General features: G+C 41.7%; 1 protein-coding gene across 1 annotated transcript in view; it reads left to right on the plus strand.

The window, feature by feature from the left end:
* Positions 1 to 25,245, plus strand: part of VAPB (VAMP associated protein B and C) — a gene marked incomplete in the record, with an annotated part of 264,351 nt that overhangs the window by 225,143 nt on the left and 13,963 nt on the right.

A 25,245-nucleotide genomic window follows, 5' to 3' on the forward strand; every position in this document is an offset into this window, starting at 1 on the left:
ACTTTCTAATATACTCCTATTATAATTTTTTCTTTGTTCTCTTGCTATCTTTATTTGAAAAAGAAGGCATCAAAGCGATTTTTTTTTGGTTCAGACCTTTGCATAGCACTTGTTTATTGGTGGGTGAATTTATCTACCAATCACCAAGAACAACCCAGGTTGTTCATCAAAAATGGGCCGGCATCTAAACTTACATTCTTGCATTTCAAATAAAGATACGAAGAGAATGAAGAAAATTTGATAATAGGAGTAAATTAGAAAGTTGCTTAAAATTGCATGCTCTATCTCAATCACAAAAGAAGAAAAAACATAAATTATGCTTACCTGATAATTTTATATCAATCGAGGGAAGGAGAGTCTACAACTTCATTTATTACTTGTGGGGAAATAAGAACCTGGCCACTAGGAAGAGGCTAAGACACCCCAGCCAAAGGCTTAAATACCTCCCCCCACTTCCCTCATCCCCCAGTCATTCTGTCGAGGGAACATGGAACAGTAGGAGAAATATCAGGGTATAAATGGTGCCAGAAGAACAAAAAACTAAAATGTTAGGTCCGCCCACCGGAGTAAAGGGCAGGGGCCATGGACTCTCCTCCCCTCGATGAAAATAAAAAATTATCAGGTAAGCATAATTTATTTTTTCCATCTAAAGAGGAGGAGAGTCCACTGCTTCATTCATTACTTGTGGGAACTAATACCCAAGCTCTAGAGGACACTGAATGAAAAAAACGGGAGGGGAAAAAAAAGGTGGACCCTAATCTGAGGGCACCACAGCCTGTAAAACCTTTCTCCCAAAAACTGCTTCAGCCGAAGCAAAAACGTAAACTTTGTAAAACCTTGTAATGGTATGGAAGGAGGACCAGGTAGCCGCCTTACAAATCTGCTCCATAGAGGCCTCATTCTTGAAGGCCCAAGAAGAAGCCACAGCTCTAGTCAAATGAGCCGTGATCCTCTGAGGAGCCTTATGTCCCGCTGTCTCATAGACTAAGCGAATCATGCTCCTCAACCAAAAGGACACAGAAGTAGAAGAGGCCTTCTGCCCCTTGCGCTTCCCTGCATACACCACAGAAAGAGATGTAGATTGTCTGAAATCCTTTGTAGCCTGAAGATAAAACTTAAAGGCTCAAACCACGTCCAAATTATGAAGTAACCTCTCCTTAGGAGAAGAGGGGTTAGGACACAAAGAAGGAACTACTATTTCCTGATTGATGTTATTAGACACAAACTTGGGAAGAAATCCCAAACCAGTATGCAATACAGCCTTATCAGCATGAAAGACCAAATATGGAGGCTCAAATTGCAAGGCTGTTAACACAGAGACTCTGTGAGCCGATGCAATAGCCAACAGAAAGAGAACCTTCCAGGAAAGAAGTTCAAGCTCCAGGAAGGAGCGGGCTGTCTAAAAACAGGCCTTATTCTAGACAAAGCCTGAACAAAGGACTGAATATCAGGAAGCTCAGCGAGCCTCTTGTGCAACAAAACAGATAATGCTGAAATCATTTCAAGGAACTAGTGGCAAGTCCTTTGTCCAAACCGTCCTGGAGAAAGGACAGAATCCTGGATACCTTAACCTTGTGCCAAGGATATCCATGCTTCTCACACCAGGACAAGTAAGTCCTCCACACCTTATGATAGATGCGACGAGTGACCGGCTTCCTAGCCTGAACGAGAGTATTAATCACTCTCTCAGAAAAACCTCTCTTGGCCAAGACTAAGCGTTCAATCTCCACGCAGTCAGCCTCAGAGAATCTAGGTTTTGATGTTGAAAAGGACCCTGTACCAACAGATCCCTGCGACAGGGAAACCTCCATGGAGGAGAAGATGGCATCCCCACCAGATCCGCAAACCACGTCCTCCGCGACGGAGCAATCAGAATAGCCGAAGCTTGCTTCTGCTTGATGCAGGCCACTACACAAGGTATAAGTGGCAACGGTGGAAAAATGTAAACTAGGTTGAACCCCCAAGGCACCGCTAAAGCATCTATCAGCTCTGCCTGGGGATCCCTGGACCGCGACCCGTATGTGGGTAGCTTGCAATTGAGTCTGGATGCCATGAGGTCTATCTCCCCTATCTGTGACAAATCTCCCCAAACCCCTCGGGATGGAGAGACCATTCCACGTATGGAAGGATTGCCTGCTGAGGTAATACGCTTCCCAGTTGTCCACACCCGGAATGTGGATTGCTGAGAGCGAGCAGTTGTGGGACTCGGCCCATTCCAATATCTGAGAAACCTCCCTCATAGCCAGAGAGCTTCTTGTCTCTCCCCCCCCCCCCCCCCCCCCCCCCCCCGGTGGTTGATGTAAGCCACCGAGGTAATGTTGTCTATCCGGAATCTGATGAAGCTGAACAACCCCAGTAGTGGCCACGCCTTCAGAGCATTATAGATCGCTCGAAGTTCCAGAATATTGATTGGGAGAAGAAACTCCTCTCAAAACCATTTTCCCTGTGCCATCTTGACACCCCAACAGCTCCCCATCTTCCCAGATTCACGTCCATGGTCACAATCTCCCAGGACGGTCTCAGGAAGGACGTCCCTTGGGACAGTTGTTCCGGACGGATCCACCAAGAGAGGTATTCCCTCGTCTGATCGTCCAAAGAAATCTGTTGGGATAGGTCTGTATGATCGCCGTTCCATTGTCTTAACATGCATAACTGAAGAGTTCTGAGGTGGAACCAGGCGAACGGAATGACATTGATGCTGGACACCATGAGCCCGATCACCTCCATACTCTGAGCCACCGAGGGACTGGAGGAGGACTGAAGGGCAAGACAGGTGGATGCAATCTTCCTGCGTCGCTGATCTGTGCAAAATATTTTCATGGATATAGAATCTATAATCGTTTCCAGGAACTCCACCCTGTTGCTGGGAATCAGGGAGCTCTTTCCTGAGTTTATCTTCCAACCGTGGGATTTGAGCAAATGAAGAGCCCTCGAGTGATCCTCTGCGAGACTGAACGACGGCGCCGCCTGACTAGGATGTCGTCCAGATAGGGCGCCACAGCAATGCCTCTGGATCTGGCCACCGCAAGTAGCGCCCCCAGAATTTTTGTGAAGACTCTTGGGGCCGTTGCCAGACCAAAGGGAAGGGCCACAAACTGGAAATATTGGTCCAGGAATGCAAATCTCAGGAACCTGAAGTGATCCCTGTGGATTGGCACATGAAGGTAGGCATCCTTCAAGTCTATTGTCGTCATGAACGGACCCTCTTGAACTAGGGGCAGAATAGATCTGATAGTTTCCATTTTAAATCATGGAACAGCCAGAAATTTGTTTAAACACTTTAGGTTCAGAATTGGGCGGAACGTGCCCTCCTTCTTTGGGACCACGAAAAGGTTTGAATGGTACCCTAGACCCCTTTCTGCTGGGGGTACTGGTACAATCACTCAGAGGGAAGAGAGATCCCTCAAACATTCTAAAAAGGCGTCTCTCTTTTCTGGTCTGGAAGACAGGTTTGACGGGAGGGATCTGCCCCTGGGCAGATAAAATCTGAACCCTATATCGGTTTCCTATATATGGAAGTCTCAATTTTACTCTCAATAACATTTCCCATCAATAAGACATTCAAATATGGCATCTTATCCTTGCTATAGGCTGAGGTAAATTCTAGACCTACTTGGTTGTTATTGAGATATTGTACGAATGTCTTGCTATCTGACTCAGTACCTACCCAGATGAATAGCAAATCAATATATCTTTTGTATCCATAAATTAATTTTGAAAATGGGTTATCATTTGCATAAACGTGGGTGAGCTCCCACCAGCCTATGAAGATATTAGCATATGCTGGAGCAAATTTTGCCCCCATGGCTGTACCTCTCTGCTGCAAATAGAAAGTACCCCCAAATTCAAAATAATTATGGGTTAGTAAAAATTTTTAATACAACCAATATATAGTCAGTTAGAACTGTGGAATAATCTGTTAACAAATTCAACATATATTCCACTGCTATTAAACCTTTATCATGAGGTATGGCTGAATAAAGGCCAACTATATCAATTGTTAACCACCCCATTTCCTGTTCTCATTTGGTGTCCTCCAATATTTTTAATAAATGTTTAGTGTCTCTCAAAAAAGATGGTAATTTATATATCAAGGGTTGAAGTAAAGATTCTATCCAATTAGATACATTTTCAAATATAGAGCCAATTCACAAAACTATTGGACGACCCTTTACATCTATGAGTTACTTATGTACTTTGGGGAGGTGGTGAGAAATAGGGACTACTGGTCTATCATTATACTTTTAGTTAAGTGTGTTATCAAAAATACCAAGAGCTTTACCATCATCAAGCAAATCGTAGAGAAGAGACCCATAGGAGCTCGTGGGGTCCCTCGATAGTACAGTATATACTTTCACATCATGGAGTTGTCTTTCTTCCTCAGAGATGTAATAATCCCTGTCCATCACTACTATGGATCCCCCCTCTTTTTTTTTTTGGTTTTCAAAGAGCGTTATTGAGATGCATGAAATAACAAACAGAGGGAAAAAAGACAATAAAGCAAAATTTGCAATGCAGGACGATAATAAAAGTTCAATCTTTCTAAACAGTGAGAGACAGAACAATATAAACATCCAAAGACAGCTGGGGTCTCAGCCCATTTAGTCCATTTACACATTCATTTATTGTGAAGCGCTCCACATAATAATTGCTGCTTTGTAACTTTAGTGTAAGGTTAGAAGAAAGATAGAAAAAGAAGGAAGAATTAAAGAGGGAGATAGAGAAAGAAGAGAGAAAAAAAAAAGGGGGGAGGGGGGGCACATTTAGGGTGGGGGAAATAAGGTTTGATATGCCCTCGAGGCCATAATGCAAGTATCATAGAGGGATATCGACTATAGATTCTTATTCCAGAATGCCAGCATTAATTCATGTGTGTCTAGTTTGAGTTTTTAAATAGTGGTATCTTTTTAGTATTAAAAGGTCATCGACCTGGTTTTTCCAATCTTGTTCAGTAGGGATTTCTCCAAATTGGTGTGTCCGGTCCACGGCGTCATCCTTACTTGTGGGAATATCTCTTCCCCAACAGGAAATGGCAAAGAGTCCCAGCAACGCTGGCCATATAGTCCCTCCCAGGCTCCGCCCACCCCAGTCATTCTCTTTGCCGTTGCACAGGCAACATCTCCACGGAGATGGTTAAGAGTATGTGGTGTTTAGTTGTAGTTTTTTTATTCTACTATCAAGAGTTTGTTATTTTAAAATAGTGCTGGTATGTACTATTTACTCTGAAACAGAAAGAGATGAAGAATTCTGTTTGTGAGAGGAAGATGATTTTAGCAGACAGTAACTAAAATCCTTTGCTGTTTCCACATAGGACTGTTGAGATGAAGTAACTTCAGTTGGGGGAAACAGCAGACTTTTCTGCTTAAGGTGTGACTAGCCATATTTCTAACAAGACTGTGTAATGCTGGAAGGCTGTCATTTCCCCTCATGGGGACCGGTAAGCCATTTTCTTAGTCTCAAGCAGAATAAAGGGCTTAATATGGGCTATAAAACTGGTAGACACTTTTATGGGCAAAATCGATTGCTTTATTTGGGCATTTATACATGTTTATGCTGGTATTTCACATTTCTAAACTTGGGGAACGTTTTTTAAAGTCAGGCACTATGTTAGACACCTTTTCCAGTCAGGAAGGGCCTTCCCAGTTGTAGGCTGAGCCTCATTTTCGCGCCATTACTGCGCAGTTGTTTTTGAGAGCAAGACATGCAGATGCATGTGTGAGGACCTGAAAATAGTTGGAAAAGTTCCTAGAAGGCGTCATTTGGTATCGTATTCCCCTCTGAGTTTGGTAGAGTCGCAGCAAAGGCTGTAGCTGGGACTGTAGAGGGGTTAAAACTGTAACCGGCTCCGGTTTCGTTATCTTAAGGGTTAAAGCTCTTAAAGTTGTTGTGCAATACTTTTAATGCTTTAAGACACTGTGGTAAAATTTTGGTAAATTTTGAACAATTCCTTCATATTTTTTCACATATTCAGTAATAAAGTGTGCTCTGTTTAAAATTTAAAGAGACAGTAACGGTTTTGATTTAAAACGGTTTTTGTGTTTTACTGACAAGTTTAAGCCTGTTTAACATGTCTGTGCCTTCAGATAAGCTATGTTCTATATGTATGAAAGTCAATGTGTCTCCCCCTTCTAAATTATGTGATAATTGTGCTAAAGCGTCCAAACAAAGTAAGGACAGTACTGTCACAGATAATGAAGTTGCCCAAGATGATTCATCAGATGAAGGGAGTAGACATGGTTCTACATCATCTCCTTCTGTGTCTACACCAGTTTTGCCCACGCAGGAGGCACCTAGTACTTCTAGTGCGCCAATGCTTATTACCATGCAACAATTGACGGCTGTTATGGATAACTTTTATCCAAAATGCCTGCATATCAGAGAAAGCGCGATTGCTCTGTTTTAAACACTGAAGAGCAGGAGGGCGCTGATGATAATTGTTCTGTCATACCCTCACACCAACCTGAAGGGGCCATGAGGGAGGTTTTGTCAGATGGGGAAATTTCAGATTCAGGAAAAATTTCCCAACAGGCTGAACCTGATGTTGTGAAATTTAAGTTTAAATTAGAACATCTCCGCGCACTGCTTAAGGAGGTGTTATCTACTCTGGATGATTGTGACAACCTGGTCATTCCAGAAAAATTATGCAAGATGGACAAGTTCCTAGAGGTTCCGGTGCACCCCGACGCTTTTCCTATACCCAAGCGGGTGGCGGACATAGTGAATAATGAATGGGAGAAGCCCGGCATACCTTTTGTTCCCCCTCCTATATTTAAGAAATTATTTCCTATGGTCGACCCCAGAAAGGACTTATGGCAGACAGTCCCTAAGGTCGAGGGGGCAGTTTCTACTCTAAACAAGCGCACTACTATTCCTATCGAGGATAATTGTGCTTTCAAAGATCCTATGGATAAAAAATTGGAGGGTTTGCTTAAAAAGATTTTTATACAGCAAGGTTACCTTCTTCAACCCATTTCGTGCATTGTTACTGTCACTACAGCAGCGTGGTTCTGGTTCGAGGAACTAGAAAAGTCGCTCAGTAGAGAGACTCCATATGAGGAGGTTATGGACAGAGTTCACGCACTTAAGTTGGCTAACTCTTTTATTTTAGATGCCGCTTTGCAAATAGCTAGATTAGCTGCGAAAAATTCAGGGTTTGCAATTGTGGCGCGCAGAGCGCTTTGGCTAAAGTCTTGGTCAGCGGATGTATCATCCAAGACAAAATTGCTTAATATTCCCTTCAAGGGTAAAACTCTCTTCGGGCCAGAATTGAAAGAGATTATCTCAGACATCACTGGGGGAAAGGGCCACGCCCTCCCACAAGATAGGCCTTTCAAAGCCAAGAATAAGTCTAATTTTCATTCCTTTCGTAATTTCAGGAACGGACCGGGCTCTAATTCTGCATCCTCTAAACAAGAGGGTAATACCTCACTGACCAAACCAGCCTGGAAACCGATGCAAGGCTGGAACAAGGGTAAGCAGGCCAAGAAGCCTGCCGCTGCTAACAAAACAGCATGAAAGAGTAGCCCCCGATCCGGGACCGGATCTAGTGGGGGGCAGACTCTCTCTCTTTGCTCAGGCTTGGGCAAGAGATGTTCAGGATCCCTGGACGCTAGAAATAGTTTCTCAGGGTTATCTTCTGGAATTCAAGGAACTACCCCCAAGGGGAAGGTTCCACATGTCTCACTTATCCTCAAACCAAATAAAGAGACAGGCATTCTTACATTGTGTAGAAGACCTGTTAAAGATGGGAGTGATACACCCAGTTCCAACGGCGGAACAAGGAATGGGATTTTACTCAAATCTGTTTGTGGTTCCCAAGAAAGAGGGAACTTTCAGACCAATCCTGGATCTAAAGATCCTAAACAAATTTCTCAGAGTACCATCGTTCAAGATGGAAACCATTCGAACGATTCTACCCACAATTCAGGAAGGTCAATTTATGACTACCGTGGATCTAAAGGATGCGTATCTACATATCCCTATCCACAAGGAACATCATCAGTTCCTAAGGTTCGCCTCTCTGGACAAACATTAACAGTTTGTGGCTCTCCCATTCGGGTTAGCCACTGCTCCAAGGATTTTCACAAAGGTACTCTGATCCCTTCTAGCGGTTCTAAGACCGAGGGGCATTGCAGTAGTACCGTACTTGGACAACATTCTAGTACAAGCGTCGTCTCTTTCAAAGGCAAAGGCTCACTCAGACATCGTTCTGGCTTTTCTCAGATCAAACGGATGGAAGGTGAACATAGAAAAAAGTTCCCTGTCTCCGTCGACAAGAGTTCCCTTCTTGGGAACAATAATAGATTCTTTAGAAATGAGGATTTTCTTGACAGATGTCAGAAAGTCAAAACTTCTAAACGCTTGTCAAGCTCTTCATTCTATTCCTCGTCCTTCCGTAGCTCAGTGCATGGAAGTAGTAGGATTGATGGTTGCAGCAATGGACATAGTTCCTTTTGCGCGAATTCATCTAAGACCATTACAACTGTGCATGCTGAAACAGTGGAATGGGGATTATACAGACTTGTCTCCAGTGATTCAAATAGATCAGCAGACCAGAGACTCACTCCGTTGGTGGCTAACCCAGGATCACCTATCCCAGGGAATGAGCTTCCGCAGTCCAGAGTGAGTCATCGTCACGACCGACGCCAGCCTAGTGGGCTGGGGCGCGGTCTGGGAATCCCTGAAAGCTCAGGGACTGTGGTCTCGGGAAGAGTCTCTTCTCCCGATAAACATTCTGGAACTAAGAGCGATTATTCAATGCTCTCAAGGCTTGGCCTCAGCTAGCAAAGGCCAGATTCATAAGATTCCAATCCGACAACATGACGACTGTTGCGTATCTCAGTCATCAGGGGGGAACAAGGAGTTCCCTGGTGATGAAAGAAGTGACCAAAATAATACAATGGGCGGAGAATCACTCCTGCCACCTATCTGCGATCCACATTCCAGGTGTGGAAAACTGGGAGGCGGATTATTTGAGTCGTCAGACATTCCATCCGGGGGAGTGGGAACTCCACCCGGAGATCTTTGCCCAGTTGACGCAACTATGGGGCATTCCAGATTTGGATCTGATGGTGTCCCGTCAGAACTTCAAGGTTCCTTGCTACCGGTCCAGATCCAGGGATCCCAAGGCGACTCTAGTGGATGCACTAGTAGCGCCTTGGACCTTCAACAGAGCTTATGTGTTTCCACCGTTTCCTCTCATTCCCAGGCTGGTAGCCAGGATCAAACAGGAGAGGGCCTCGGTGATCTTGATAGCTCCTGCGTGGCCACGCAGGACTTGGTATGCAGACCTGGTGAATATGTCATCGGTTCCACCATGGAAGCTACCTTTGAGACAGGACCTTCTTGTTTAGGGTCCATTCGAACATCCAAATCTGGTCTCCCTCCAGCTGACGGCTTGGAGATTGAACCCTTGATTCTATCAAAGCGTGGGTTTTCAGATTCCGTGATAGATACTCTGGTTCAAGCCAGAAAAACGGTAACTAGGAAGATTTACCATAAAATTTGGAAAAGATATATCTGCTGGTGTGAATCCAATGGATTCCCATGGAATAAGATAAAGATTCCTAGGATTCTTTCCTTTCTACAAGAAGGTTTGGATAAAGGATTATCTGCAAGTTCTCTAAAGGGACAGATTTCTGCTTTATCTGTCCTACTGCACAAACGACTGGCAGTTGTGCCAGATGTTCAAGCATTTGTTCAGGCTTTGGTTCGGATCAAGCCTGTTTACAGACCTTTGACTCCTCCCTGGAGTTTAAATCTAGTTCTTTCAGTTCTTCAAGGGGTTCCGTTTGAACCTTTACATTCCGTAGATATTAAGTTGTTATCTTGGAAAGTTTTGTTTTTGGTTGCTATTTATTCTGCTAGAAGAGCTTCTGAGTTATCTGCTCTACAATGTACTCCACCCTATCTGGTGTTCCATTCAGATAAGGTTGTTTTGCGTACTAAGCCTGGTTTTCTACCAAAGGTTGTTTACAACAAAAATATTAATCAAGAGATAGTTGTACCTTCTTTGTGTCCGAATCCAGTTTCAAAGAAGGAACGTTTGCTACACAATTTGGATGTAGTCCGTGCTCTAAAATTCTACTTAGAAGCTACGAAAGACTAAAGACAAACTTCTTCTCTGTTTGTCGTCTATTCTGGTAAAAGGAGAGGTCAAAAAGCAACTTCTACCTCTTTCTTTTTGGCTTAAAAGCATCATCCGATTGGCTTATGAGACTGCCGGACGGCAGCCTCCTGAAAGAATCACAGCTCACTCCACTAGGGCTGTAGCTTCCACATGGGCCTTCAAGAACGAGGCTTCTGTTGATCAGATATGTAAGGCAGCGACTTGGTCTTCACTGCACACTTTTGCCAAATTTTACAAATTTGATACTTTTGCTTCTTCGGAGGCTATTTTTGGGAGAAAGGTTTTGCAAGCCGTGGTGCCTTCCGTTTAGGTGACCTGATTTGCTCCCTCCCTTCATCCGTGTCCTAAAGCTTTGGTATTGGTTCCCACAAGTAAGGATGACGCCGTGGACCGGACACACCAATGTTGGGAAAACAGAATTTATGCTTACCTGATAAATTACTTTCTCCAACGGTGTGTCCGGTCCACGGCCCGCCCTGGTTTTTTAATCAGGTCCGATGAATTATTTTCTCTAACTACAGTCACCACGACACCATATGGTTTCTCCTATTTTTTCCTCCTGTCCGTCGGTCGAATGACTGGGGTGGTCGGAGCCTGGGAGGGACTATATGGCCAGCTTTGCTGGGACTCTTTGCCATTTCCTGTTGGGAAAGAGATATTCCCACAAGTAAGGATGACACCGTGGACCGGACATACCGTTGGAGAAAGTAATTTATCAGGTAAGCATAAATTCTGTTTTTTTGGGTTTTCCATCGTTGTGGTATGAGTTTTTTGGCAGCTGTCAACATGAGATCAGCAAGAGGGCCCGTTTACCTTGTCCCTCAAGTTTAGGCAGCGAGGAGAAGAGCAGTACCTCTGGGGACATGGGGATCTGTATGCCCAGAATCTCGGACATCGCTTTAAAAACACCTGTCCAGAAATCCTTAAGGCAAGGGCAATTCCACCAAATGTGGTGGAGGGATCCTTCTTCCCCGCAGCCCCTCCAACAAGTGCTACTCAATCTGGGGAATATTTTATGTAGTTTCGATGAAGTCAGGTACCAACGGCTTAGCAGCTTGAGGTGGATTTCCTGTATTGTAGCAGATACCGATGAGTGCTTGGTTAATTTGAATATTTTCAACCAAGAATCTGCCTCAATGTCTTGGTTCAATTCTCTTTGCCAGGATAATGTGTACGAGGGGAGGGATATAGAGGATGTTTTTACTGTGAGTTTGTAGAGTTTTGATATAAGATGTTTAGGGTAATTGTGTTGGATGCATATTGTCTCAAAGGACGTGGGTTCTCGACCTAAGTCATCTTTATGCTTGTGGTGTGAAATAAAATGTTTTATTTGATTATAGTGAAACCAAGAGGAGAAAATCTCCCTGTGGATTTCTGCAAGGTTCTCTTGCGATTTCAATTTGCCCCTGTCTGTAAGGTATTGGATTGAGCCTGTTCTTAATTGGTAAGGGTTAGGTATTTTATTCCCAAAGCGGTAATATGAGAGATCTACATTCTCAATTGAGATCTACATTCTCAATTATGGGAGTAAGTGGGGAGAATGAAGATGATAGATGTGTGCTGGTAGCTAAAAGTTTGTCCCATTCTGAGAGGATGTTGGTTGTGATAAGGTAATTTTGTATGTGCTTAGGCCTTTTCTGTGGGGGGGTCCAGGCCAATGTGGCCATGTTATTTAGTATCGTCTAAGTTGTGAGCCCATTTGACAATATGCCTAAGAGCGATCGCGTGTTTGTAAGCTTGGAGGTATAGGACAGGACAGGCAGGTATAGGGTTTTCTTTGGTAGCCTTGGTTTTGTGCCTGCCCATATGTACTGTTCTAGGGTTTTTTGTAGGAGGTTAAGTTAGTTGTCACCTATTGGGATAGGTAATGTTTGCATCATATATAGAATCCGAGGAAGGACGTTAATTTTAATTACTCCTATCCTGCCTAGCCACGTTAGGGGCTTATTCTTCCAGGTGCATAGGTCGTGTGCAATTTCGTTTTTTAGAGTGCTATAGTTTTGTTTATATAGATCGAGTGGTGACGCAGTCAGTTGGACCCCTAAGTATTTTAGTTTGTGTTTGGCTATAGGGATGTTATATTAGTTTTTTTAAGTATTGTATAGCTTCAGGGGGTGAATTTACGTTTAGGATTTCGGATTTGGTGATGTTCAATTTAAAATTTGAGACTTCTCCATAAGTTTTTAATTCTAATAGTAATTCTGGTATTGAGGTATCTGCTTTTGTTAACGAAAAAAGGATGTCGTTAGCGTATAACGCCTGCTTATGTTCCGTAGGCCCTATCTTGAGTCCTGTGATTTTGTTATTGTTTCAGATTTTTTGGGCTAATATTTCGATGGAAATGGCGAACAGCAGGGGGGATAAGGGACACCCCTGCCTAGTGCCGTTACCAATATTAAAGGGGTCTGAAAGGACGCCATTTACTCTAATTTTCGCGTTTGGGTTGGAATATAACGCTAAGGACATGTTCAGGAAGGGTTTCGGGATACCCATCTCCACCATAGCCTGACGCAGAACAGACCACCGAACCCTATCAAAGGCCTTCTCTGCGTCAGACGAGAAGAGAACCAGGGGCTTCCCCGAGGATCTAGCATGGTTTATTAATTGTAATACTTTAATGACGTTATCTCGGGCTTCTCGCCCTGGGATGAAACCGACTTGGTCGTCAGATATAAGTGTTGAGAGGTATTTATTCAGTTTGTTGGCTAAAATTTTGGCAAGTATTTTCATGTCCCTATTAATTAGGGAGATTGGTCTGAAATTCTGTGGGCATGTAGGGGGTTTTCCCGGTTTGGGGATTACAGTTATATGGGCTTCTAAAAGATTTTTAGTTAACGAGCGGCTATCCCTCAAATCATTAAAAAGAGTGTGGAGATGGGGAGACAGGACCTCCACAAGTTTCTTGTAGTACCTCATCGTGAAGCCATCTGGCCCTGGGCTCTTGCCTGTAGGCGAGTCTTTGATGCCTCGTCGTATTTCCTCTATCGAGATGGGTGCTTCTAAGTGTTCTTTCCCTTCCCTAGTTAATGTTGGTAAGGCTAAGTCCTGGAAATAAGTGTCGAGCTTGTCACTATTCTCTAGGAGAGGGTCTTCAACCTGGGGAGTGTTATTGTTATTCGCTATATTGTAAAGAAAGCTATAGTAATCTCTAAAGGTGGAGGATATTTGTTTATTACTCTTAAGGATTTGACCATCTGCTGCATGTAAGGAGAGAATATGTGTGGCCAACTGTTTTCTGCGGAGGCATCTTGCCAGCAACTTCCCTGGCCTGTTGCCGCCTTCATAATAATTCTGTCTTAAATGCAAAGCGTTACGTTGGTGGATAATTGACAGATATTTTTTTAACTCTGTTCTAGCTTTAAACAGGTCAATTTTGATGTTGTCTCTGGATGGGTCTTGTTTATGTGCTAACTCAAGTGTTTGAATTTCGGCTAACAATCGTGTGTGTTTCTCTCTAGATTGTCTGATAAGTCTAGCTTTTTGTTTTATGAGGGAACCTCTTATCACGGATTTATGAGCCTCCCATTCACATTGAAAGGAAGTAGTGGTGTTTTTGTTGAGAGAAAAATTCAGTAAGGTCTTTTTCTGTCTCAGCCAATATAACTGGATTATCCAAAAGGGAGTCATCCAATCTCCAAATTTTGGTGGTGATAGGGAGATCTGGCCACAGGATAGAGCATGTTATCGGGGCATGATCGGACCATGTTATATTCCCTATCTCACATCTGTTGGTCAGCGAGAGGCCATTAGCGTTAGTGAAAACGTAGTCTATCCTGGAGTAACAATTATGTGGCGAGGAGTAAAAGGTATAATCTCTCACCTCTGGGTTTAGTGTTCTCCAAATATTGTGTAATGCGAGATTACCAAGTGATGTTTTGACTGCTTTCAACACCCTCCTAGAGACCCAGGTAGTTCCCTGGAGGAATCCAGGCTGGGGTCAAGTATAAGATTAAAATCCCCCGCTAGGAATAGTGTTCCTTTTACTCGGTCAAGTATTAAATTTGAAACTTTTTTTGAAGAATATGTTTTGTGCTTGATTTGGTGCGTATATATTCAGTAACGAGAGTTGTTGGCCATAGAGATGGCCTGTCAAAAGGATAAAACAACCCTCTGGGTCTTTTTCTGTGTGTAGAATCTGAAAGGGAAGGGATTTGTGTATTAGTATACCCACTCCTCCCCTTTTTTTTGGCCCAGATGCGAAGCAGGCTATGGGGAAGTTTGGAGTGTTCCATTTGGGTTCTCTCCCCCTTTGGAAGTGAGTTTCCTGTATCATGAGAATTTGGCTCATGAGTTTAGTTAATTCCCTGAGTGTTATAGATCGTTTCCCTGGACTGTTGAGTCCTTTTACATTTATAGACGTTAGTTGTAGGGAGTGATCTTGAAATCTACTATATTTGCTGGCCATTTTCCTTAAAGAATAAGGGAGGGAGAGTGGATATATGGGGGAGGGAAAAAAAAGGGAGGGGGGGGAAGAAGGGGAGAGAAGGTATAGGTTATTAAGAGGAGAAGAAGAAGGGAGCTGTAAACAAAAGTCGTATGAGTGTAAATAGAGATCTAGAGGACTCGGACAGTGTTTAAGGTCAGAGTTTCAGAGAGTCACAAAAGGAGTGAATCTCGATTATGAAACTAGTAAGAGAGAAAGGTAAAGAAACAACAAGGGGAAGTATCTCCCTTTCCGGCTAGGAGATATATGGATTTAATTAGTTACGGTTTGGAGGGCATGTAAAATGAATGATAGTATGGAGAACCAAGAGTGTTTGCAGTAATATATGGAAGGAGTTTGTGTCTACTGTATAGTTGGAAGATAGTTTTGGAAGTTTAATGGGAGAAGGTGTATGAGGGGTCTCAGCTAAGGATAATGTAAGGGTGCATGCGTTTGTATTATTTCGTCGCGCCCTGGTGGCAGGGGTGACGTACCTAGGGGATTATCCTCTTGTAATTTGTAGCTAGTAGAAGTTGGATAAATTGCCCACTGGAGAGTAGAATGTTCGTACGGCTGTGTCTTGAGGGTGTCATGTTCTGTGGTGTTATTTTCGTATGTAACTATTTCAAAAGAGTGCAAGTTTAAGCCACTACGTGTATTTTGGACTATATGTCTGTAGTGGGCGAATATTTGAAAAGTAGGTGGGCAACTTTATAGGGGCAGATGCGCTAAAAAGTGTAGTTGGGAGCATTTGAGAAGCTGTCCCTCAACCAAAAGATAAATATGATTCACAATAATTCACAGTTATAAGTAATACTGACAAGAATTATACAATATATGATGAGATGATATTAAACAATGGTCTGCCATTCCAACATAAATAAATCGACCTGGTACTATAAGACGGAGACCATAGAAGAATAAGGTTAACTATGTTATATCACAACCTATTTCTTTCTTTTTTTTTTTTTTAAAGAAAATAGGACGTGTATAAACAACAAACATACTTCTACACTTTAGAGGATATATGATTATCCTAATACTAGGAGACGTGTGCAACTAGGAAACTAACATTGGGGGTACATAAGGATAACAGTTCAGCAATATAAAAACAGTACCTGAACAGTGTGCAGGCCTGGGAGGAGATTATTCTGTGTCTTAAGAATTACCTCAGAACCAGGACATATTTGTATTGCACATAAAATCCCGTTTGGGGGATCCCTAAAGAATAAAGTCAAATATTGCTTAACATAAACAGGTTGTAATTTAGCAAAAATGGGCAACAGACCTTGAACATCAATTTAAAAGTTATTTAGAAATCTTTAAACTAGAAGACATAAGTACATAGGAAACCAGCTTAGCTATAACTCAATATCAGCATTTCAGGAATATAAAGACAGATGTCTTAGGCGCTGTTAAGGTAGTTCCTGAGCTTAAGTGTGAAGTCCACTAAGTCCAAGAGCATCTATCTGGCACTCAATACTCTCAGGGAGCGCCTTAGATCAGAGTCATCAGTGAGAAAGCACCAAAAACAACCAGGCGTTAGGTGCACATAATCAGCGGAGTCTGTCCCACATGAAGTTGGGTAGGGTGCAGTTCGAGCTTAAGTGATTGCATGAGGTCGGTCAGGTTACAGTGGACTCCTCTGGGCAGATGTACTTTAGTTGTCCGAGCGGGAATCTTGGGAACCATGAGCATATGCGATAAATTTTTCAACAACTGTGGGCAAAAATAGGTCCTTGTAGAAGGAGATAGGGTCATCCCCGGGTTTGAAGATGAGTGTTTTATTGTTGTGTGTCACGATCAATGACACTGGGAACCCCCACCTATATTGGACTTTGTTTCCTGAGGTTAGACGTAATAGGCGCCATTTCCCTTCTTTTCATTAGTGTTGTTTGGGACAAATCAGAGAATAGTAAGATTTTTTTCCCCTGCGTGGAAAATAGGATGTTTTGTCCTTGCATGGCGGAGTAGGTCTTCTTTGTCTTTATATCTTAAAAATTTTACGGGGGGGGGGGCTTTTGGCGGAGGCTTTTGTCTTATGGCCCTGTGGGCCCTTTCGATTGGGATGTCCTCTGCTGAAGTAGACTCTTTTATGACCTTGAAGAGGGCTTGCAGGTACCCCTCTATAGCAGGGGGGTAGACTGTTTCTGAGACCCCTCTTATGCGCATGTTGTTGCGTCTGCATCTGTTTTCCAGATCTTCTAGCTTGTCAGTAAGGTTGTTGATTTTTTGGTCATGTTCTTGAATATGAGAGGAGTTCTTCTGAAGATCTGTAACAATAGCTTCATGTTTATCTTCAAGCGCTACGACCCTCTGGTCTAGGGCACCTATATCCTTGCGAATGTCTCCAAAAAGAGATCTCATCTTTTGCAAGATTTCCTTAATATCTTCTTTAGAAGATAGATGAGAGAGATCATTTTTAGTAACATACATGTTGTTGGCAATTTCCAGGGGCTGAGGGGGATTTATTATAGGCGTTGAGGATGATGACATTTCTCCTGAACTAGCTGTTACTAGAGGTTCAGCAGGTTTCAGGTAGTGGCTGAGAGTTTTGGTGGAGGTTAGCTTGTCTGTTTTTGGTTGCCTTTTACAGGGCATCACATAAAAAGTTAAGTGTAGGTAAGATCCCTGAGGTTAGGTTATTGAAAGAAAGCCCCAATGTCTCTTTGGTCCCTGTGTGTTATGAGACACCTAGCTCTAAGGGGCCACTTGCTAGGATACGGATAGCAGTCTGCAGAGAAGCCCTCACTTTGTGTGCTAGCTATAATCGTTTCCCTGGGTGCTGCTTTATATATGTATTTCCCCTTTTTGTGTGTCACTCTGTTATGGGAGGTGTTCTGTTTCTTACGGTATTGCCCTTTTAGTTATGATGATCTCCTAATGTCTGTGATGATATGTGAGGAGCAAGTGATCAAAAGAAGTACCGGTATCTGTTGTTGGCACTTACTTTTAGGTCCGGTGTCACTGCTGAGCTAGTGTCGCTGTGAGCGGTTTGATGCGGCCCAAGAAGCTCTGCCCACGTGGGGCTAAGATGGCGATCGGGAGGATTGTGTTGTTCAGCGGTGTTAGTAAGTCGCTTTCTTGCAGCTCTACCCGCTCTGAGTATTTCAATTACCCCCTGCAGGGAAAAGGGTCTGTGAGCTCTAGGTATGGAGCGGATAGTCGCCGGAGCTGCTGTGTCCCGTTGTGAGCCGTCTGCAGAGGCCTGGTGATAGAGGCAGGTGCGGAGCTTGGGGTTCAGGGAAATGCAGAGCCAGTTTGACGACCCTGGTAGTTGTAGAATGATTTTTGTAGAGTTACATGCCCTCCAGCATGATGTTAGCCGGGCTGGGAGATAGGAGCTCCTCTAAAAAGCAGCCATCTGCCTGCGTGGCTTAACTCCCCCCCGTTGTAGATCTTTTAATGCCTGCATTTGTTGATTTGAAAGATTATCTTTACTCTTTTTTGGAACTGAATTGAGTTTAATCAGATCTTCCTCTTGTCCTCTATTTTGTGTGGGATAGAAGATTGACTTGGGTTTAAACCCCTTGTGCGTATATTTTAAATCATCATTACCATTACTTTCAAGTTCTAGTGAATGTAACATCAGAAAATCTTTAGCCTCAGTGATACTAAAATAGTCATATTGTGGACTTGTATCTCTAACTAGATTAACCTCTTCTCTTGGAATAGGGTTGTGCTTATAGTATTTCTTTAGGGTCAAACCCCTTATAAATCTATTAATATCTAATTTCTTTCATGTAATTGGCAAGAGTCCATGAGCTAGTGACGTATGGGATATACAATCCTACCAGGAGGTGCAAAGTTTCCCAAACCTCAAAATGCCTATAAATACAACCCTCACCACACCCACAATTCAGTTTTACAAACTTTGTCTCCTATTTAGGTGGTGAAGTAGGTTTGTGCTAGATTTCTACATTTATATGCGCTTCTCAGCTTTTTTTGAAGCCTGGTTCTTCTCAGAGTACAGTGAATGTCAGAGGGATGTGAAGGGAGTATTACCTATTGAATACAATGGTCATCCTAACGGGGATTTATTTCATAGGTTCTCTGTTATAGGTTGTAGAGATTCATCTCCTACCTCCCTTTTCAGATCGACGATATGCACTTATATTCCATTACCTCTGCTGATTCTCGTTTCAGTACTGGTTTGGCTATCTGCTTTGTGTAGATGAGTGTCTTTTGGTAAGTATGTTTCTTTTATTTAAGAAACTCTCAGATATGGTTTGGCACTTTTAAATATAAAGTTCTAAATATATGTTTATACTTATATTTGCCATGATTCAGGTTTATCAGTATATTTCTTTTTTGCAGACTGTCAGTTTCATAACTGGGAAATGCATTAAAAAAAAAAAAAAACTTTTTTTTCTTACCTGAAGTTTTCAAATTGACTCTTTTTTTGTAAATTGCGGGCTGTATTAGGCTCGCGAGAGCACAAAATGCTATAATTTAGTGTGTCATTCTTGGCGCGAGACTTTTTTGGTGTGAGAATTACGTTTGTTGATGCACATTTGTCATTTCCGGCGTCTTAGTTGGCCCCGAATTCTTTCACAAGGTTTGTCATCTATGACACTTGTGTTTGTTGCAGACATTTTTGACGCCAAAAAATATTTTGTCAGTTGTGGGCGTCATACTTGGCGCCAAACTTTTTGACATTATTTAAGACTTCATTTCTTTTTGCTTCTGGTTGCCAGAGGCCTATTTTGTTTGCATTTCTTTCCTATTCCTGAAACGGTCATATAAGGAAATTGATCATTTTGCTTTATATGTTATTTTTTCTCTTACATATTGCAAGATGTCTCATTCTGATCCTGTCTCAGAATCTACTACTGGAATCCTGCTGCCTGATGTCTGTTCTACCAAAGCTAAGTGCATTTGTTGTAAACTTGTGGTAACTGTTCCTCCGGCTGTAGTTTGTGATAGTTGTCATGACAAACTTTTACATGCAGAGAATGTTTCCATCAGTAGTCGTTCATTACCTATTGCTGGTCCATCAACATCTAATGTTCAGGATATTCCTGTTAATTTGAGCGAATTTGTTTCTGATTCCATTCAGAAGGCTTTGTCTGCCATCCCCAAGGCAGAACATACTGCGATATCATCGCAGAAAATGCAGCATGTCTGCAGAAAGATTGAGCCCTAACATTACAGGTGCAGAGCATAGAGCTGAGCGTTCCTCTTTGCGCGCTGTGAAATTACTTTACAACTGCGCGTCAGTTCCTCCTCCTTACCTCTGCGTGCCTCACAGTGCATATCTGATCACAGTGGCTGCACTGCTTACCCCCTTTAACCCCCATCCTATGGCTAACAAAGATTGCTGCAATGTATTTCTGTGCAATACACTGCAGCTATTTTGGAAGCCAATGGGGTTAACATCCTTTGTTTTTGTTTAGTAGCTGTGTAGGAGGGCTGCTCCACTCATGCAGCACCATACTGCTTAGCCTTTCCAGTGTGGGAGGGAATATCAGAGTGACTACTTCCTACAAGCCTGCCGAGGCTTGATTTACAGCTTAACAGCCCTCGCTATAAATAAACAGTGTCCATGGAATGAATGGTGAGGCTCTTATCAAAAAGTGTTATGTTGAGCTTCCATGAGATGTTTGTTACCGTGTGGAGACTGGAGAGGGGATTTTTTTGCGTCAGTCTTATTTAAGAAAGGCTACAAATGTTAAAAACTTGCTTTTTGAAAATCTGATTCCGCTTGTATTGTTTAGTGACTAGTGTGTGTAACACATTATACATCTGTCACATATTGACAGCAGTGGTTTTCAGTTCAGTTTCCCTTTTGTGAAATAATTAATATATGTTTGTCATACCCCAATAACTGTGAACTTAACAAGATTACAAGTGTTTCTGTATCTAACATTTACCATATAACAAACTTTTGTTTGTTCATTTAGGAGCTTCTTATGGAGCACACATTTAAACTGTTTTCACAAATTATTAGGAACATCAGCCCTAATTTACCTTATTACTTTATATTACCCTAGCAGATGACCTTTGGTCTGAATTACTGGTGTATATTAATAAATGAAGCCATAAACTAGGTTCTAAGTGTCTAAGATGATAGAAAGCCTATTCCTTTTATTTGTAAAAAAAAAAAAAAACAACAAAAAACATATTCCTGCAGACACATGCCATACTTTTTAATGCAGCAAATGATGCAGGCACATAACATGGCAATTTTTAGTAGTAAAATTATAAAATCTGCCATGTCCCTTCATTAGACACACACACACACACACACACACACACACACACACACACATATATATACATATATATATTTTTTTTTGTATTTATTTAACCTCGTCTCCTAGTCCTTCATGGTTTGCAAAGCTCTTACTCCCGAATTTAATAAGTTAATGTGAGCAATGCACCTTTTTATTACATTTAACCTTCTAATTATGTAATGTTAGACCTAACAAAAAAATATGAGACATTTTTAAAACATAACACAATTTTATTTTTTTCTGCAGCTAATTTGCAATGCAATATATTATAAAACTTTTAAAACTGCTTTACTCTCCAGTTAATCAACACATTGCAATATAGTTGGTGCTTTAGTGTACCTGCCTAATTTAAAATCGAATTTCATTTCAAAATTACTTGCAGAAAAAATTCATTAAAAAAATCTTATCGCAGGAAGTGAAAAAAAGTTCTGGGTCTGCCATACCGCCTTCTAATAAACGTAAAATGTCTTTTAAAACTTCTCATAAAGTTGATGAATTTTCAAATGACCGACAACATTCTGATTTATCTATCTCTGATGAGGATCTGTCTGGTTCAGAAGATACTGCCTCCGATATTGACACTGACAAATCTTCATATTTATTTAAAATGGAGTATATTCGTTCCTTATTAAAAGAGGTGTTGATTGCATTAGATATGGAGGAGGCTAGTCCTCTTGATATTAAAACTAGTAAACGTTTAAATTCGGTTTTTAAACCTCATGTAGTTATTCCAGAGGTTTTTCCAGTTCCTGATGCTATTTTAGATGCGATTTCTAGGGAATGGAATAGACTGAGTACTACTTTTACTCCTTCAAGGTTTAAAAAACTGTATCCTTTGCTGACTGATAGATTGGAGTTTTGTGAAAAGATCCCCAAAGTTGATGGGGCCATCTCTATTCTTGCTAAGCGTACATCTATTCCTACGGAAGATAGTACTTATTTTAAAGATCCTTGAGATAAGAAACTTGAATCTTATCTAAGGAAGGCTTATTTATGTTCAGGTCATCTTCTTAGGCCTGCTATTTCTTTGGCTGATGTTGCTGCGGCTTCAACTTTTTGGTTGGGAACTTTAGTGCAACAAGTACCAGATCCTAATGTGTATAGCATTGTTAACTTAATTCAACATGCTAATAATTTCATTTGTGATGCGATTTTTGATATCATCAGAATTGATGTTCAATATATGTCTTTAGCTATCCTAGCTAGAAGGGCTTTATGGCTTAAATCTTGAAATGCTGATATGACTTCTAAATCAACGTTGCTATCTCTTTCTTTCCAAGGTAATAAATTAATTGGTTCTCGGTTGGATTCTATTAATTCAACTGTCACTGGGGGGAAGGGAGCTTTTTTGCCTCAGGATAAAAAAATCTAAGGGTAAATTTAAAGCTTTTAACCGTTTTCGTTCCTTTCGACAAAATAAGGAACAGAAACCTAATCATTCCCCTAAGGAATTGGTTACCAATTGGAAGCCTTCCTCAGTCTGGAATAAATCCAAGCCATTTAAGAGATCTAAACCAGCCCCCAAGTCCGCATGAAGGTGCAGCCCTCATTCCAGCTCAGCTGGTAGGGGGCAGACTAGAATTTTTCAAAGATGTTTGGATCAATTCAGTCCAAAATCATTGGATTCAGAACATTGTCTCTCAGGGGTACAGAATAGGTTTCAGAGTAAGACCGCCTGTGAGAAGTTTCTTTCTCTCACGCATTCCAGTGAACCCAGAAAAAGATCAGGCTTTCCTGAAGTGTGTTTCAGACCTGGAGTTATCTGGGGTAATTGTGCCGGTTCTTTTTCAGAAACGGGGTCTGGGGTTTTATTCAAATCTGTTCATTGTTCCAAAGAAAGAGAATTCTTTCAGACCAGTTCTGGATCTAAAAGTTTTGAATCGTTATGTAAGAATACCAACATTCAAAATGGTGACTATAAGGACTATTCTGCCTTTTTGTTCAGCAAGGGCTTTATATGTCCACAATAGACTTACAGGATGCATATCTTCATATTCCGATTTATCCAGATCACTATCAGTTCCTGAGATTCTCTTTTCTAGACAAGCATTACCAATTTGTTGCTCTTCATTTTGGCCTAGCGACAGCTCCAAGAATCTTTTCAAAGGTTCTCGGTGCCCTACTCTCTGTAATCAGAGAGCGAGGTATTGCGGTGTTTCCTTATTTGGACGATATCTTGGTACTTGCTCAGTCTTTACGTTCTGCAAAATCTCACACAAATTAACTAGTGTTGTTTCTTCAAAGACATGGTTGGAGAATCAATTTACCAAAAAGTTATTTGATTCCTCAGAGAAGGGTAACCTTTTTAGGTTTCCAGATAGATTCAGTATCCATGACTTTGTCTCTAACAGAAAAGAGACGTCTGAAATTGGTTACAGCCTGTCAGAACCTTCAGTCTCAGTCATTCCCTTCAGTAACTATGTGCATGGAAGTTTTAGGCCTCATGACTGCAGCATCAGACGCGATCCCCTTTGCTGGTTTTCACATGAGACCTCTCCAGCTTTGTATGCTGAACCAATGGTGCAGGGATTATACAAATATATCACAATTAATATCCTTAAATCCCAATATTCGACTCTCTCTGACTTGGTGTTTAGACCATCGTTCAAGGGGCTTCTTTTGTTCGTCCAACCTGGACCGTGATCACAACAGATACGAGTCTTTCAGGTTGGGGAGCTGTCTGGGGATCTCTGACAGCACAGGGGGTTTGGAAATCTTAAGAGGTGAGATTTCCAATCAATATTTTGGAACTCCGTGCGATTCTCAGAGCTCTTCAGTTTTGGCCTCTACTGAAAAGAGAGCCGTTTATTTGTTTTCAGACAGACAATGTCACAACTGTGGCGTATGTCAATCATCAGGGTGGGACTCACAGTCCTCAAGCTATGAAAGAAATATCTCAGATACTTGCTTGGGCGGAATCCAGGTCCTGTCTAATTTCTGTGGTCCATATCCCAGGTATAGACAAGTGGAAAGCGGATTATCTCAGTTGCCAGACTTTACATCCGGGAGAGTGGTCTCTTCACCCAGATGTGTTTTTTTCAAATTGTTCAGATGTGGGGGTTTCCAGAAATAGATCTGATGGCTATTCATCTAAACAGGAAACTTCCCAGGTATCTTTCCAGGTCCAGGGATCCTCAGGCGGAAGCAGTGGATGCATTGACACTTCCTTGGAGTTATCAACCTACCTATATTTTTCCACCTCTAGTTCTTTTTCCAAGAGTGATTTCCAAAATCATCATGGAGCGTTCGTTTGTACTGCTGGTGGCTCCAGCATGGCCACACAGGTTTTGGTATGCGGATCTTATTCGGATATCCAGTTGCCAACCTTGGCCACCTCAGTTAAGGCCAGACCTTCTATCTCAAGGTCCGTTTTTCCATCAGGATCTCAAATCATTAAATTTGAAGGTATGGAAATTGAACGCTTAGTGCTTAGTCATAGAGGTTTCTCTGACTCCGTGATTAATACTATGTTGCAGGCTCGTAAATCTGTTTCTAGAAAGATCTATTATCGAGTTTGGAAGACTTACATTTCATTGTGCTCTTCTTATAAATTCTCTTGGCATTCTTTTAGAATTCCTAAAATTTTACAGTTTCTTCAGGACGGTTTAGATATGGGTTTGTCTTCAAGTTCCTTGAAAGGACAAATCTCTGCTCTTTCTGTCTTATTCCACAGAAAAATTGCTAATCTCCCTGATATTCATTGTTTTGTACAGGCTTTGGTTCGTATCAAGCCTGTCATTAAATCAATTTCTCCTCCCTGGAGTCAAATTTGGTTTTGAAGGCTTTACAGGCTCCTCCGTTTGAGCCTATGCGTTCTCTGGACATTAAATTGCTTTCTTGGAAGGTGTTGTTCCTTTTGGCCATCTCTTCTGCTAGAAGAGTTTCTGAATTATCTGCTCTTTCTTGTTAGTCTCCTTTTCTGATTTTTCATCAGGATAAGGCAGTTTTGCAGACTTAATTTAAATTTTTACTTAAAGTTGTGAATTCCAACAACATTAGTAGAGAAATTGTTGTCCCTTCTTTGTGTCCTAATCCTAAGAATTCTCTGGAGAGATCTTTACATTCTTTGGATGTGGTAAGAGCTTTGAAATATTATGTTGAAGCTACTAAAGATTTCAGGAAGACTTCTAGTCTATTTGTTATCATTTCTGGTTCTAGGAGAGGTCAGAAGGCTTCTGCCATTTCTTTGGCATCTTGGTTAAAGCTTTTGATTCATCATGCTTATTTGGAGTCGGGTAAATCCCCAGCCTCAGAGGATTACGGCTCATTCTATTAGGTCTGTTTCCAGTTCCTGGGCTTTTAAGAATGAAGCTTCTGTTGATCAGATTTGCAAAGCAGCAACTTGGTCTTCTTTGCATACATTTACTAAATTCTACCTTTTTGATGTTTTTTCTTCTTCAGAAGCAGTTTTTGGTAGAAAAGTTCTTCAGGCAGCTGTTTCAGTTTGATTCTTCTGC

The sequence above is a fragment of the Bombina bombina genome, chromosome 1 (assembly GCF_027579735.1).
Source record: "Bombina bombina isolate aBomBom1 chromosome 1, aBomBom1.pri, whole genome shotgun sequence".
Taxonomy (NCBI): domain Eukaryota; kingdom Metazoa; phylum Chordata; class Amphibia; order Anura; family Bombinatoridae; genus Bombina; species Bombina bombina.